The sequence below is a fragment of the Lepisosteus oculatus genome, chromosome 1 (assembly GCF_040954835.1).
Source record: "Lepisosteus oculatus isolate fLepOcu1 chromosome 1, fLepOcu1.hap2, whole genome shotgun sequence".
NCBI classification, from domain to species: Eukaryota; Metazoa; Chordata; class Actinopteri; order Semionotiformes; family Lepisosteidae; genus Lepisosteus; species Lepisosteus oculatus.
Genome location: NC_090696.1, coordinates 11495489 through 11514224, shown reverse-complemented (window position 1 = coordinate 11514224; position 18736 = coordinate 11495489).

Here is an 18736-nt window from a genome sequence, read left to right as displayed (position 1 = left end):
GAACGCTCCCTATTATATCTCATCTTATGTTGGTTGGTTTAAATATTTTGGAATATATTTTTTTCTAATCTCAATTAACTTCTCAATTTGAACTATAATGTTAAAACTACAATAGATGTCATCTAAGAAAAGTGGAACAATGAAATAGAAAAGAGCTATTTCTGTGGACTTTAAGAGTTTTGAAGTTGGAAGACCAAAATATTTAAAAAAAAGAATTACTTTTAGTTAATAATAGTCCAGACTTGACCTATCAGCACCAGACATCCTCCATATTTCATTGCCATGTCAATTGCTTTACCTCCTGATATGGATTAAGACAGAAGAAACAAAATCCTGCTCTTGGCCAGATATATAGAAAATATTCTGCAGGGCAATCCCAAATGAAGATCTACCATTTATGAGAAGAAAAGCATAACTGACTCAGAGATTTCTATTTCAGCCACTTTAAAAGTTTGGTGGAAAGCAACAAAAGGGGGAAATTACCTTTTTTTTCTTTATGCAAAATTCTCAGTCTGTCTTAACCCAGAGCTTGGAATTTCTGGAAAATCAATCATATCTCAATCTTGTTGAGAGACGGCATTATCCACTAAAGCTTTTTAAAAGGCAAGAAATTTCCCATTTGGAAAGTTACAAGAGAGGTTCTCTGGGAGGGACGTCTTCCAATATCTGTTACTAATATATGGAATTCAAAAATTATTCTTTTCATTTCACACCACACCAAGGATGTTCCAGCCTAAGGTAAAGAGTTACAAACACGAGGGCATGCTGTGATGATGGGATGTCAGGGGTGTCAGGTTTGTGGATTTTTGAAAAAAGGTAAAATTGAGATACCTGAGGATGTTCAGCAATGAGACAGGTTGCCTCCTGCCTCCTATTTGGACATGAACTGGCAACTGCGGCTTTATAAAGTGCACCCGTGTTTCCTTACTGTGTACCATTCAAATCAATCAATCATTTTATTTGACATAGTGCCCTTCACAACACTTTGCCAGAAAGCGCTTTAGAGATTTCTATAGCAGTTGATGGTAAAACAGTACTGTACATGTATCAGCAAGAGTTGACCATTGCTATAATTCCCCAGTAGTTCTATCATGCCTTAATCATATACAGTATACTGATGGAAAAAATAAACGCAACACCTCCTCCTCCACGCTCTGGCTGTCCCTGAGTGGAACAGGCTGAAGAATGACTCATCTGTGAAGAGGACCTGATGCCACTGCTGACGCATCCATCGCAGCCTCTGTCTGGCCCAAGCCTGTCGGGAGTGACGTCTGAAAGGTGTGAGCAGAGGGCCTCTGACAGGTCGTCTTGCTCTAAGGCCAGCAACATGGAGCTGCACTGTCCTGTCACTGATGTGGGCATTGTGTCTCCAGGCAGTTTCAGCAACAGTACAGGTGGCAGATCTGAAACGATCTCTCAGATGGCCCAGTTTGATGTTTTGGTCCTGCTCTGGTGTGGTCCCTCAAGGGCAACGGATCTTGGACGGTCATCTGTCCTGCTGGTCTGCTGAAACCTTCTCTGCAGTCGGGACACAGTAGAGCGACATACTCCATAGTGTCTGGGAACGCTGGCACATGACATACCGTACATGCCTGCAACATGTCAATGGCCCTCTCCCTTGGTTCTGGTGACATTTGAGGCATTATGGAATACACAGAAAAGTGTGGCTTTTTTCTTGCAGTGACCTAAACTTTGAATTAAGGCCTTTTTAAAGGTGACCTGATCAGGTATTGTTCCACGTGGACCTCATTGGGTAAAAGTGTACCTAACGAGCTTTCATGTGATTGGCAAGTTGCAGTTCCTCACTGCACAAGCTGTATTCCTGGTCAGAGGGCTTAAAACAAAGTGTTTACTTGTTTACTTATACATTTTCTACTGTTTGTTTGTATATTGTCTTGATGCACTGTCTGCACTTTGTGTTTTTACACTTGTTTTAACAATCGAGAGACTTTCCAAGTAAGAATTCCATTGTACCAGTACGTGTACTGGTTACATATGGCAATAAAGTTCAAAGTTCAAGTTCAAAGTTCAAAACAAATTGACAACTTTTTGTGAAAGTACATAAGCTATTACTATAGTATTATCATTCCAGAAAATGTTGGGTTTCTTTTTTCCATTGGTTGCAAACTGCACTGTGTTAAAAATCAATCATTAACCATTTCAATCACCTCAGTTTCAGCTTCTGTATCATTCTAACCTAATTTATGTGTAGAAAGTTAAAATCTCCTAACAATGTACCATTTCCGATACAGCAAGCTACTTGCACCCATATCTGTATTAGATGGTCTATAGCACACACCTATTGATAAGCCTTTAGAATTAATATTTTCCGGTTTAATCCACATAGATTCAAAACTGCACATAAACACTTGTTTTAATTCTGTTGCTTGCAGGTTATTTTCTATATTTTTATATAGCTCCACACCACCATCTCTCTGTTCTGCCTGTCATTCCAAAAATTCTGTACTCATTTATTTTATATTTGTCCCTGCCATCCTCAACTACTGTAACCATGTTTCAGTTATTCCTAAAGTACAATTGATCAGACTTAGTGCATTAGCCTGAAGTTCTTCAATTTCATTCTTTATGAACTGAGGTTTTAGAATTTAAGAATGAATGATATCACCTAGGGCTAATCTGATCAGATAAAAGTTCAGTAGACGATCGCCAAATAATTGTTTTTTGCATAAAGAGTGGAAAGAGTAGAATCAATGCAAAATTTCTACAAAGACTTCTACATACTGTAGCTCTGTATGTAAGATTTATATCGCATGACTATAAACACAAAAAGCTTAAGCTGTCAACAAGTTCTAACAACAGTGACTAATGCCTGTACATTGTGTCCTGTAAAGTAAGGTGAAGCTTTTAAATAATGAGCCCTGTATGACACTATTGTTCAGCATGTAGGAGAGATCCTGCAATTTAATTCAGTCATACAAATGATGTGCACGTAATGAAAATGCACTTGTGATGTTCCTTTTCAATTTCTATAGCTGTATCATTTAATCCTGTATTCTGTAGTGAAAGTAGTGCATTAAATATCCATTTCTTAATAATTTCATGAAGCTGTTGACCTTTGAACACTATATTTCAATATTGGGGATTCAAAATCTGCAGGAAAATTGTAAAATACTTTTCTGTTTAACCATATCTAATATATTATATTGATTGAACCATTTGAACTTTTATCATACATCAGGTACTTTAGAACCTGATGTACGAGGAATGGCAACGCCCCAAAATCGAAGCGTAACGAACTATTGTGGAGCGAATATTTGGCTTAACCCGCTTGGCTAAGGGTCCACCTCCTGGCCGTAGGACAAGGAGGCCAGGACCCCCCGGCAAGGTAACCAAGGGGCAGCTGCAGAGGTGGAGTTGGGGTGGAGGTGGGATGCAAGAGTCTCAGAGAGAGAGAGAGAGATATCGCATTTGTTATTTATAGCGTTCGGTAGAGGCAGGACGAAGGGAGTGATTGCCAATCACTGACGGCTGGGAATGATGGAGCATAGTCGTTGTCATCCCTCCCGAACATTAGTTAAATAAACTCCATTAGGATGGTATTTTCAAAGTATTTTTAATGTCCAAGATGTCACATAAAGCTAACCTTAGATGTCATTCAGCCCTGCAAATGAAAAAGGTAGGTACAGAAGGTAATGTTAATAGACAACATATCTACAGTAAATTGATAAATGTATGATAAAAGAATGAAAATAGAAGAATGTATTTATTATGTTAAGGCAATCTCTTAATCTAATCACAATTTAGGATATTTATGACTCTGTGGTTTTAGGCTTACTAAGCACACCACAATAAAGATGTTTTATTGTGGCACTAAGGATTGTTTCATCAGAATAAAGTGATTTTCTGTAAAACATGCACAGAACCATTGTTTTATGATACCTTTAGGGATGACAAATGCTTCTTTTGTGATGTTTCATGAGAAACAAAGCTTTTGCCTTTTTTTGACATCACGTTGAATTTATCAAATTTGTACTGTATACAGTATAACATGCCTCCACCCCATTGGCCCCAGGAAATCAAAGGCACAGACTTCTCCTCTGCACTGTGTGCTACCAGTCCAGCTGTCTCTTGCCTTGACAATTAAGAATTAAGTTGTACAATTAAGTTAAGGACTCATATTTATTTTTGTAATAATCATTTTACTGTAAATTAAAATTCTACAGATTATTCATACAGCATCTTTCCATATTCAAAGTGATGTTGTTGCAGTAGGTTACAGTATGTTTAGACTTAGTTTTAATGTTATACTGAACATGCCTTCCAAGCAGTTGACCCAGGTTTGATTCCTGGCCAACGCAAGTCTTTCCATCAATTTCCCTTCGGGATCAAAAAAGATTTATCTATCTAGGATTAGGTTAGGGTTAGTATGAACTCTATTATGCCTTATCTATAGATGCCTTATTAACAGTATACAGAATCACAGTTTATTAATCTTAAATAATTTATCTATTAAACGCAAGTCTTTCCATCAATTTCCCTTCGGGATCAAAAAAGATTTATCTATCTAGGATTAGGTTAGGGTTAGTATGAACTCTATTATGCCTTATCTATAGATGCCTTATTAACACTATACAGAATCACAGTTTATTAATCTTAAATAATTTATCTATTAAACTCTTATTAAACTTAAGAGCTTATCTAAAGAGCTATAAACATGGTCTAACAACAGTGACTCATGCCTGTCCATTGTGCCCTGCAAAGTAAGGTGAAGCTTTTAAATAATGAGCCCTGTATGACACTATTGTTCAGCATTTACTGTAGGAGAGATCCTGCAATTCAATTCAGTTGTACAAATGATATTGTTTCATATGATGAAAATGCACTTGTGATGTTCCTTTTCAATTTGTATAGCTGTATAATTAAATCCTGTATTCTGTAGTAAATATAATGCATTAAATATCCATTTCTTAATTTCATTTCATGAAGCTGTTGACCTTTGAACAAATCTGCAGGAAAATTGTACAGTACTTTTCTGTTTATTTAACCATATCTAATATAATATTTTTGATCTCAAAGTAATTTATCTTTTTAAAAATATTTGTTGCAAATATAAAAGATAAATGTCGTTCAATGTCAATAAAGTAATACTACTAAGTATTATAGCATTAATGATATTGTACTACTAATACAGTATAATCATCATAGGCTTCTGAATTAAAAAGAATATCTGTCTTGGAAATATAATTTAAAGACCCAGCAAAAACCTTTTAAATGTGCATTTCAAGTTCTCCACCTATTTATTCTTTTCAAACATTAAAAACGTGGCCTCTTAGGAGTGACAACTTTAAGACATGAGAAGTCACTGTGATTAAGATTGAGTTACTCAGATACATGATTGTTAGCCAGGAAAAGCACTTTAGTCTTTCCCTCAGAAGAAGAAAAAGGGGAGATGATAGATTAACTTTTAAGCAAGGACTATAACCTACATCTCTGCTCTGGAGAACTTTCACAGAGGTCACACATAGGGCATTTGCCATATGTCCTTTGAGCTGAATGAACACATTTTGATCCAGCAATTTACAGTTAAAAGATGTAACAAATTAGTATTCAAGACACAGGCAGGTTTTTATGCTGTCTCCTCAACTGATGATTACTTCTCCCCTTTATGATGTCTCTTTAATAAAGCCCCTGTAAAAATGTAATAATCATTACATAGCTCGGCATGATGAATTGTTACATAACGAAAACATTAATATCATTTCTTTAAGACTTCACAAACCCAACATGGCTGTTTTATTGTGACAAGTTAATTAAAATGTATTTGTGTTTAAACAAACTACAATGTCTCACTGGCCCCAAATGTATAAATCTCTTTTAAATGCTATATTTCTGCAATACTACAAATGTGTTGTGCAAAGCAGAATGGGGACACTATCAATTAAATAAAGTTTAATTTTCATCAACTTAATTAAACGTTTGGCAGGCCTAACAGAAGACAACATGTTCAGATGCTCTAGGGGGTGTTGACTGTTTCTTTGTTTAAAACAATCAGTAGAGCAGGGGAAGTGTGATAATATGGGAAAGAGCAGCCAGCAGCCATATCACCCTGCAACTCACAACTAAAAAACCCACTTAAGCTCAGCAGGTGTGAGTCTGGACAGTACCTGGATGGGAGACCCTCTGGGGAAAACTAAAGTTGCTGCTGGAAGAGGTGTTAGTGGGGCCAGCAGGGGGCGCTCACCCTGTGGTCCATGTGGGTCCTAATGCCCCAATAGTGACGGAGACACTATACTGTAAAAAGGCATCGTCCTTTGGATGAGATGTAGAACCGAGGTCCTGACTCTCTGTGGTCATTAAAAATCCTAGGGAGTTTCTTGAAAAGAGTAGGGGTATAATCCCAGCATCCTGGCCACATTTCCCATTGGCCCTTACCAATCATGGCCTCCTAATAATCCCCATCTATAAATTGGCTTCATTACTCTGTTCTCCTCCCCACTAATAGCTGAAGTGTGTTGAGCGTTCTGGCGCACTATGGCTGTCGTCGCATCATCCAGGTGGATGATGCACATTGGTGGTGGTGGAGGGGAGTCGCCATTACCTGTAAAGCGCTTTGAGTAGAGTGTCCAGAAAAGCACTATATAAGTGTTAGCTATTATTAATAGTATGGAATATCTCTTTTAACACAACAATGGCTTAATACAGACTGAAGCCAATCTTACAGCTTGGAGATCAATTAATGAAGTCCTTGAGACAACAGTTGTTTTTCCTGTTCCAGCAAGCCAAGCCACAAGGGTCCATTTTCCAGCAGGACAACACAGTGTTAGGATGACAGTTTGAAGAGTACTAGAAACCAATGTCAGTGTCTTGCCATGGGCCAGCTTTTTCTGTTGACCTGAGTCCAACAGAACTGCTGGACCGGTGGGACCCACTCAGCAGTATTATCATCAGGAGAGCAAACCAGCAAACCTTCAGCAGCTGGAATATCCCACAACAGACTTTTCAGAAGCTGATCTGATCTATGCACTAAGCCAAGTTCTGTTTATGCTCAGGGATATGACATTGCTTTAAGGTAGTACTAAGTATTACCCATGCTATCTGTCATGTTTTCAATGCCTGTCAGTACAGTGAGATGTTGCATACAATTTTAATTAACTTCTAATTGATAAATTAGTTGAAAGAGGTTGAAAGTACCCTTGATCATTAAAATCATTAAATGGACTAGAAATAATTATTTCAAGCCCAATGTGCTACTTCCATACTGCAGAAGGGCCTTCCAGTTAAGGTGAAACCTTCAAAAATTGTTTAATAATTGATTGCTTGTGAACTATGTTTGTGATCAAGAATATACAATGTACAGTATTTAGAGGCATTTATAACACAACAATTACTAATTTGTTGTGTTTCTAATGACTCTCAGCACGCTTGTGTGAAAGGAAAATTTCTGCCTGGTACAAACAATCGTTTTATTTTTATTTAACCTCTCTGATTTTGTACATTATATCTGAACTCTTAAGAGGAAGAAATGATACACACAATGTAACAATGTTCTAACATTTTTTATTAATAGTAATCTGTGAAAGAATAATATTAGTGCATCTTGAACATTTACAATTTTATTCATCATTTCAAATTAAATGTCACCTTTGTTGTTTGAGCAGCTCTTGTTTAGAAAAAGGTCATGTGAGGACATCGCTGTTTCAATACCGTGAATGTCCCCTTCTTGCAGCAATGCCCATGCCACACTGATGCCACACTCACCTAATCAGGATTCATATCTGTCCTTGGGGAATGTCATTTCAAGCTCTGCTGCTCTCCTGCTCAAGTTCACTTTTTGACTTCAAAGAGCATAAACCTGATGATCAGTGAAGTCTCAGAGATGCTTTGTGAGATTTAAACTTTGATTTGTTTGCCCACATTAGTTTACTGCATCTGATTGCATATTTTTTATTGTAGTTAGCCTATTGAAGCTGAGCTTGGGATGTTTCCAGGAGAAAGACATGCTCATTGAACATGCAAATGAGATTCTTCCTTCATGTACAGTAGATATATCAACTGCTCTGGCACTAATCCTGCAATGCCCAGGGAGTGTTTCTGCAACTTGCTAAGTTTTTTACAAGCAATTGCAAAGATGCTTTGTGCTGAGGAAATGGTGTGAAACTCTCAGCACTTACTATTGAGGAAAATCAAGTTTATTTTCAGTTACTTGCAAGCATCTCCTGAGGTTTTCAAGGTATAGCTGTGCACACTGAAAATTGTTCCACTGTGTGAAACAGAGGAACCTACCAAGAGGTGTTTAAGGATTAGATTATTCTGTGCTTCTGACAACCATATACTTTTTACAATGTTTTTAAAGATGTTTTCCCAGTTTTCACATTTTAACAATACTGCATTAAAAGTAACTGCATGTCTACTACAGTATGTGGTTGCCTTTCCTTGAAAGTAAATGATGCAGTGTTGATTTGTGTTTTATACAAGTGCAATAAGTAATAGAAAAAATAACAGTTTCAGAAGAATAATGATGAAACAAATGCATACTTTAGTTGCCGAAAATGATTATAAATCAAACTCTTGTGTGCAGAACTCATTTCATTTTCAAGGGCAAAAATAACTTTTAGATGTATTTTTCTGATGATCATAATGCATAATGCTCTGAGACATTTTTTAGACGTTTCAGAAATAGTAAAAAGAACAAGACTCAAATAATTTGAGGTAACGATGATCAAAACCCAAGATGGGGTTCATATATTTTATAACTTTATGAAGAATACAAGAACATTCTTTAGGAAAAGTTAAAAATGAAAAAAGGCTATTCAGTTATTGTACCTTACTAGTACTTTTGCTAACTGATCAAAGCATCTGATCCTGCCATTTATTGAAAGAAACCAAATATTCATATTTGATAACCAGTGAAGCTCAGACCAATGCAGTATTCATTAGATTCTACAAGACATATGATTGTGCAGAACCTGTAGGCAGTTCTATCTGTGTGAGGCCACAAATCTCCACTTGATCATAATGTGAAAACTCCCATGCAGAGGAGGAAATTATGAGGTCTAGTGGGGTCATTGTTAAGGATGTGAAGTACTGCTGCTCATACTAGCTGAATGGTTTTACGTTTTATGACATTTTAGAAATAAGACCATGTGATAGGCCTACTGTACCTGTTCTGTGGATTGTAAGACGTAAGACAAAGATTGTTGTTTTGCTATATAGACAAAAGAATATAAACATTAAAGTCAAAAACATCAGAATTTGCCAATAGAAAATGTAAATCTCCAACACTTCATATTTGTTCTGTGCTACACGCCTTGAGGAACCTGCAATATAGAGCTTTTAATATCTTTAGACACAATTTTGAAAGCACTAAATACACAATGTTGTTTCTTCTGGAAATTATTCTGTTTTTTAGGGGACAACCAGGTTATCGTACACTTATAGACTTAACATATCTGTATGAAAATCTTAGTTATACCTTATGCTGACAAAATGATTACTCCTATATTTTGAGTAGTTTTGGTTATTTACTGTATGTGTAATATTACAGTGTGTCTAATTGTTTTTCATACAGATTTTATTGTTCAAGTAAAGAAAAAAGAAGCCCTTATTTTGAAAAATAACTCTTCTGTAGCACTAACCTTCAGACATCAATGCATGCTGATTGAGAAAAAAAACATTACTAGGAATTTTGAAGTGTGAATATTCATTGATTTGGAGAACAACTATAAAACAGAGTATTTTATATTTATAGCCTTGGGTTTTCCCACAACTACTACACCTTCAGATAGACATCATGTTCTACAAATTCATTAAAAATTGCTCCTAACTTCAGTTTGATACTGGAGCAGGCATTCCTAAAAACATACCTTCAGTGCTGATCTTCAGGGGACAGTTTGACAGCATTCAAGTTATGTTTGATGCTAAATCTTGGCATGTGCTTTGGGCTGGAAATACAAAGGTCATAGATCATCAGGTTGTTGACCCACATTTTGCTCTTGTCTTTGTCTAAAGGACAGGAAGACCACTTTTCTTTGAAATGTGTAGTTCTATTAGGAAATAAAAAAAAAACAATTACACTGTAGAAACTCGCGTGGGATAAAAATAAGCATTTTTGCCTAATTTTCAACAGTAATTGAGTCAGAGTATAACAAAAGTAATTTTGAGTAATTAGAATAAACCCGAAAAATTATTTGTGAAGATACGGAAAGCAAAGGTACTGTAGTATAAATTTGGAAGACATTACAATCTGAGACTCAACAGCTTTTGGATTTCCCAGGAAACAGACTGCAGCTTTTGAAACACATAAAGGCTGTCAACATTTTAATATGTATTTACTATTGCAAAAAATCAAGTTCAAAAGTAACTTGAACTAGGTAAAGTTATTATAGATAAAATACAATTGTGAAAAAATCCCTTTTAGTTATTTTTAATTCTGTTGCAAATAATGTTTGCTGGAGAAACATGTCTAATTTGTTTAGGATCAAGATGTATTCCATAATTAACTTTAACAAAAATGTTAACGCCCTGTATATGATATGACTAGTTAAACTGTTCAATTAAAAGAATGAAATTTAAGCAAAATTAAAGTGACATTTAAAAAAATAATTTGAGGATGGTTTACTTGACTTGCTCAAGTTAATAAAAGAATGTTGTAAGGAAATACTCTGAATTTTTAAAAATCGTTTTCATAACATAATATTAATAACAGAAGGAAAAGTTCAAATATATATGATTGTCAGCACTGTAAATTGTAGTTACCACAGCTCAAAATTTTGCCCACACTACCTTTAACAATTTATTTAGCACATGCCTGAAAGCTTAAGCATTACAATTCCACTTCTGCACGATATGATACTGTATTTTGCACTCATGTTGAAATACAGACATGAACATTTAGTGTCTCTGTAGAATATCGTACCATATAGCATACACATGGAAATCATTACAGTACATGATCTGATCACTTACACATTTGCCTCAATGTGAAGGTAGGAATTTGCCAAGTGAGAAATCTTTTTAGTATTTCAATTTGTTTGATTTGGAAGTTCATGAAAAGAACCTATACTGATGCATATTTTCAATTCAAGCTTTATTGTCCCCTAGGGGAAATTTGTTTTACGGAACAGTCAAACACAACACAATGACAATACACATTATCAAAAGGGAAGAGAATACAGCAGTGTTACAGGAGAAAGAAACAAGAGACAAGGTAGTTACTTTGCATTAAGAAAGTGATTGCACTAGGGATGAAAGTTTTCCTGAGGGGAAGGAGGCAAGACAGGTACTGTACTGTGGGGATATACAGTTTAAAGGAGGGAAGACAAACTGTACTTGTAAAGAAGGTTAACACAGAAGAGGTGCAGAGACTTTGAGGTTAATGCTTTTAAAGATACTGAATACAACCTTCAACATTATATGGTGATGGTAGAGTGGCAGTAAGGGGAGACATGTCCTCTTGATAGAAGTCTTCTCTTTACCTTGGAGGCTCATGGAAACCATCCAATCCAGTTACTCTTATACATTCCCCCTAAATATCTTGTTTCTAAAATGTAGAGGGAGTTAACTAAAGCTACTGACTAATCAATAATTTGTGCAATTAATGGAAGCATCTCTTCAGCATAGAGGGCTGATGGGTATTCAGATTTATCCTCCAAATAATCTGTTATGTACTTCATTGAGAAATCATCAAATTTTAAACAACTCCTGTTAAACCTGCTGTATGTAGCTGAAGTGTGCAGCAGCTATTACGACAAAATACCCTCACCCCTTGCCCCCTTCCTAAATATAACAGATGTAGACTGTTTTTTAGATCAGCCCCCATAAAAATAAGTAAACACTGAATAATACATTTTGTGCCATTCATTTTCTGAATACATTTGGGTTTGTTTATTTAATTGCAGCATCTTTACCACCCTGTAACTGTAGTGTGCACTCCGTAATGAAAGCTAGGCAGTGTACAGTACATGCAGTGACTTTCACCAGCACTTCATGAACAATGACTAACATTACCCACTGTGAGGTTCGGCCACCTTTGGGGTTGGTGAATGTTGATTCACTTCACATCAGACTTTTCAGGAAGTTAAATTGTATGATCTTGGAAAAATAAATGGGAACAGGAAATTTGTTTAAATGAAACTTACTCCTGAAGGAATTCTAAGCAGGCTACAGTAATTACTGACATGTATTTGGATTTATGCAAGACAGAATTGCTTTTGTTCGCAAATGTTCCTCAGAATCTGTGATGTTCAAATGTCAGTATTTTGGTTTAGGTTTTCATTTTACAGACATCTTCTCCCATGGAAAAACACACCCAAATTCATTCCTGGACTTCTGACATTCCATGCCAGAATATTTCTACAAAAAAATATAACTTTCCCTACAGTTTTTTTTCTGAATCTGAGGGTTTGATGATTTTGGAGTTAATTCACTATCTCTTATGAGCAAGACTAAACACTAGTTGAAATGGGCTGGGCCCAGTCATCCCGGAATAAAACAATAGAAGGAGTGTGCAGTCAAGCAGAATTTCAATTATGAGTTTGTTTTGTATATTAAAAAAATATGTTCACATAAAAAACTGAGATTTACAGTCATCTAAAATGAGTTGACAAAATATTTTCACATTGCATGAACACATTTATGCGATTTAGAAAGAGCAAAATGCAGTGATCCGCATTTCAAAGCAATATGCTGATTTAGCCAAAAATATTTGGAAAAGCATTAGTGTTATGTTTCTTGCCAATGCATTTGCTTAGTCCTTAGGGTATTCATGGACACCTCAGATATGATTTAAGCTAATAAATTATGGAACATTGTATTTCCGCTTTTTTTAGTTTGTGAAGATAATATGATTTATCCACATGCCTTCTTGTACTGTACTCACTTGTAATGACATCTAAGTAGTTTTAAGCCCTTTATTTATATGTACACATATGCTTATAATCTCTAAATGGCAAAGTAACTCTGTTTGTACGGGTTCTCCATGCAAAAGAATCAAATGCACTTTTAAACCTATTTGCTTTGATAGTGCTGTATTCTGCAATTATCACGAGAAAAATAACATTCTCATGCAACAAAATAAATGTCTTATTTTCACAAGCTGCCTCATTTTTATCAAAAGGTTTTTAACTGAGTGTTGTACCTAAAGTTAAGTGATTTTGCTTCACAAAATGAATCCCTTCACAGGAAGCAAAGCGATCCATTTCTTCAGGAAATTGTTCTCGGTTCTATCTGAGAGGGTAGCAACAGTGCACGAACGGATTAATAGGTGAGAATTGTGAGTTTCAGTTTATCATGTCAAAATTATTCTATGTCTGAAGAAATCAAATTAAACCAACAAGGTATGGCAGGCAGTGTAGGTTACCTAATTCTAAGTTAAGATAAGTATTTTAAAAGTTGTGAGAAAAAGACTAAGTGCACTTTTAAAAATTAGGCCTGTGTTCTAGAGTATATAGAAAAGGCTCTGTTTGGACTGGACATTTGTTTAACAATGTCAGTACAAAATATAATAATAGTCTGCTGGAAAACATTACTCAGTAAATTGACTTATTTCTTTGGCCTGTGAAAATGCCATTTCACTTGTGACACGCTCCCTTCAAAGTGGAACCTTCCTAAAACTAACTCCTATTTTCATGTTTTACATTGAACATTTTAAAATTCCAGTGTTACAAATTACTACTGTACCTTTTAATATAAAACACACTCAGGAGATACCGTAACCATTACAGTTACACAACCGATTTAAAAGGTACTAGAACTGGGACTTTATTAATATGTCTATACAAATTCTATAAACAGTATCTTACAGTAACACAGACACTAGAGGGGGGGTTTAATTCCTGTTTAATTAATGCCAGTGACTAACTTTAATTACATGCACTATTAATCAGACTGCTAGCTGCTTTAATGCTGCTAGAATACACAGTGCTCCTCAAAAATGTCTTCTTGTTTAAGGTCAATGCAAATGCCAGAGAACTTGAAACATTAAAGGTATTTAGTGCACGATCCAGGACTGTGAGCATCCCACTGCAGATTAGAATTTATTGCACTCCACCCGTCTGCAGGAGTGATAGATTACTGCAGCTGTGGAGGTTCACATCTCTCCCGACAGACAATATATTAAACAGGCTAGTCATACGTTCATCTATCTTTATTTCAGCAGCTCAAAGTTACTCTAATTATAATTAATTTTAGCAGTTTAAAAATAACATGAAAAAATTGATTCTTGCTCCCAAGAAAAATGGTTTTCATCTCTTATGGCTCCAAAAGCTATCACTGGGCCTGACCTCAGCACTGAAAGGGACAATGCCGTTTCAGCACAAAGCAGCTGAAAACAACTGAAGGTTTTGGCAGTGCCATCTGCAAACTGACTTTGTTCGCACACACTCAGCTGAGTGGGGTTTCAGGTTTACCTCGCCTTCATGATGAATGCAGAAGTCTCTAGGAAGCATATGTCCATGCTGTAGACTAAAAGGGTGTTGTCTTTTGTTTGTATTTTACATACATTCTCCCATCAACTGCTCTAGTTCTTAAAGTATGAATTTGATCTATTGGAATTAGAAAATAGTCTAACAGTTCAGGTCACGCTGTAGCATTTTAAATAATCCAAGTAACCATGTTGCTCATGGTGGGTTTTAAAAAAACAAAATGAAGTGATTTCTTTAATCAGTATCTAGGTTTCACTACTGCTATTGTTCTGCAGCTGTTACAGTGCCATATTGACATTTAAATAGACACTATCACATCAGTAGAAATGGTTACCATGTGTTTCTTGTCTGGTATGTTTGTATTATACAGTTGGGAAATCAGTGAGTTAATTGTATAATTGTTAGAAAATATACCACTGGTTTCCAGAAGAATACTTAGAAAAAACTATTAAGCAAACAAAAGTTGATGTAATTTAGGTCATATTCAAACCATATAAGCAATTCTCGGTTTTAATCAAAGGGCTAAGTTAACGTTGTTTCATGTTTGCTTGTCCTCATATACTGTTACCTCTAAAGATTGTATCTTTCTTAAATGATTTAAAAATATTCAAGTAATTTTTGCTTTACAGTCAAGCAATTTGCATTTTTAATCATGACATTAATACAAATGATAAATAAAATCTAACATACATTAGGTTTTATTTTGGGGTAATACAGTATCATGCATACATTTCATTCATATTTGAACACAAGCATACTCTGTGTTCAAGCCATTGACTTCAAGTGACCCTGAACTTCAGAACATATTGACTTTAAGTAAATTTCACAGTGAAATATTTTGTATATTTAGCACATTCCTTTGATGAAAATATTGTTTCATATCTATCCAGCTGAACTCCTAAGGGTTTATTATTTTATTTTATTATGTGTGCAAAAAGTTATTTTGATGGTACTTTAATATTTTTTTCTTTGAAAAATGCACACTTGAATGTGATCAATTTTAAAAATTGTCATTGATATTTTTATATTCTATGTTTCAGATAACAGTACCTTATAATTTGACATTTTAATGATAATGTCCTAAATTATGGAATTCAAACCTTAAAGTCCGTTACATAAGTTAAATCCCCACACTGTCCATTATCTTAATTGTGACTAATTGGTGACTCAAAGCATCAAAGCATATGGGCCTGAACTGTCCTTGGATAATGCAAGCAGTGTACACTCATCCGTAGTTCCCCTCCAGCCATTTTACAGTATTCCAGTAGATTATTTCATTAACCAATGAAACAATCAAGCTCCCAAGATCATTTCCATACCCAGAAAACACAGGTCTAACCTCATCCAAGGTAAAACTCAGGCACTCAAATGTCTCCACAACAGAGACGATATTGTCATCAAACAAGTAAACAAATGTGGCACTGTTGTAATCTCGCAGAAAAACCTATACTGTTTATCAAGAATGCCTCCCATGTCTGCCTATCATCCTCTTCCACAGGGTCATACCACTAATTACCAAAAGAAAGTGGTATCTACCATCTCTCTTCTCATCACTAATATCGAACAAACTGCCTCATCATTGAAAATCCTTAGGTACAGTATGTGAAATTTACCTCCTTCCAAAAACCTACAAACCCGACACCCCTGCACTCCCAATCCTCTCAGCATGCAACTGTCCCACCACTTACTGTACATCTCAGCCTTTCTTGACAGCCTTATGAGACCACTGATTGAAAGACTTCCTTCACATATTAAGGTCACTAACCATACTCTCCAACTTTTCAACAATTTTCAGGATCCAGAATATTCACCATGGACTTCACATCCTTGTACACCTCAATTCCCAACAATAACGGTTTTACACCTTTCAAGTACACACTGGACAAATGTACACTGTTTAATCCACCAACCCATACTCTTCTCCATCCTGTGGAATTGGTCTTCATTGAAAATTGTTTTTGTTGGCTGGGTAGAAGAAAATGCTTTTTTGCTTCCTATACTAGTTTTGTCCCTGAGCTCTACAGGCAATACATCGCCACATGCTCTAATGACCCACTACAACAACATTTCACTAACTTTTAACTATCCCTTAAGTATACAATTAACATACAGTACTTTCCACTCCTCTTCCGTTTCTGGACATAAACCTCTCCATTAGCCATCAGCAACTCTCAACTTCTGTTTGCTACAAGCCCACTGACTCACACAGTTGTCTTCTGTATAGCTTCTTCCACCCCACACATACTAAAAACTGTCTCCCTTTTTCACAATTCCTCAGGCTCTGAAGACTATGCAGTGATGACATGCACTTCAACAAACAAGCCCTCAAAATGCACTCTTTTTTGAATAACAGAGGATACCCTATACATGTTATTGACAGGGCCCTCACCCAAGCCAAACGGAGCCCTTGGATGATGGACCCATATAGGAACTCCTGGACTCACAACCACATTCCATTGGTGCTTCCCTACCACATCCTTTCTACTTTTCTATTCCCAGGGCCATTAATGACAACCTCTCCATCCTACAGGAGACCTCTCCACTGATACCCTCTATCCTGACCACCCCATCATTTCATATCGCCAACCACCATTGGCACAACCTTCTTGCTCACAGCAACCTTGACCACCCACACCAACCATTCACACTAGGCCCTTTCCCCTGCAACAGAACCCTCTGCACCACCAATACCACACACATTCAAAGTCCCTCTGGACAATTGCAGGTCACTCAGATGAAATCATGTATTTCCAGCAACCATCTACACTGGGGGGGGCAGGAAAAAGACTAGCAGACCATTTCAGGGAAAAAGTCGGGGCTGTGGAATGAAAGATCTCTCCAAACAGATAGTTCCCCCCATCACCTCTAATAGCCACAATCTTTCTGAACCAAAATTATCCTGAAACTTAGAACATACCGACCCCCCTCTCTCAACAACAGACTCCTGTCCTTTGAAATCCTTTGCAGATTTTGGCTTTTCACATCTCTTTTCCTGTTCTCCCCGAGTTCTCACCTGCTCCTGGCTCATTTGCTCCCCTGCCACCCCTTCTTACTCCCTATCTCCCTCACACCCGAAGAAGGCTCCACAGGCAAAATGTCATGTTTCATTCCTTTTTCCTTTCAGCATGGAATAAACCTTTATCTGTACCCTTGCAGCCTATATATACTGACACAGCTACCTACTCGAACGTCTTACCAAATACACTACGCAAATCAACATCATTATGACAAATAACAGACGAATGTGACAGAAAAAGCTGCACAGTTCCCTGTTATAAAAGAAATATTACACAAATAAACATATAACACCATTATGAAAAGCTTTACTTTTACCTTCATGAAGAAGATCATGTTACAATGTTATATATTTATCTGGACAAACATTGGTGAAGTTGGATGAAGACGATAAACTACAGTATAGGAAAAAAACACCACAGTAAATAAAAATAATTTAATTTGAGGAACTAGGGAAACCCCATTAAGAAGGATGCTTTAAAATTATATGTTCTAATTCTTACTTACTTATCTCATTATGTTTGTTTGAACAAAAAGCTGTGAGATTTGGAGGACATTCTGTCTTTTCCCAATATACATAATAAACCTAATAATACAACTCAACGACCTCAATCATGGGCCCCTTAAACTTTCAGCAGCTAATATTTTCAATACCTAAGGTCAAGTGGTTTGTAATAATAGTGCACAAAGTCACAACACCGGGCATGAAATGTACAAGAATAAAAAACAGAACTTTCACTAGAATACATGTCTGGCTCCTTTCTTAAGGTGATGCCTATAAAGTGAATATCGCTGACAGCTACAGTATGACAGTGACCTGATTTTGATTGAGCACCAGCAGTAGTATAGAAGTTCTAGAAATTTAGGTTTCTTTCGGTGTATCGTATAACTGAATTGATGTATTGACCTGCAATGCACGTAGACACACAAGCCTGCAACATGCATGTTAATTACTGAAGGTAATTGCAAGTTCTCCTTTCCATTATCCAACATCTGACATTTAACATTCCAAGTTTCCATTCTATGCTATGATGATGAGACTGGTGTGGCACAATTAAGTAGTTTCTCAGTGCCTGGTACATTAAAGATCATTAGAAATATTTAGAAGTAAATCAAAAGATAGAAAAAAATATTTTTCTCCTTGTATGTTTAATAGATGTGGAAATGTTATATGGTTATTTATGTGGAAATGAAAACATTACATGAAATTTACTATATCTAACATAAGTAATCCATTCTCTGAAGTCAAAAGGAAAATAACTTTATGTAAGTATTTCTGTACGAAATACTGTTCTTGTACTTGGAGCAGTCTGGGAGCTCAGATTTCAACATCATTAAAT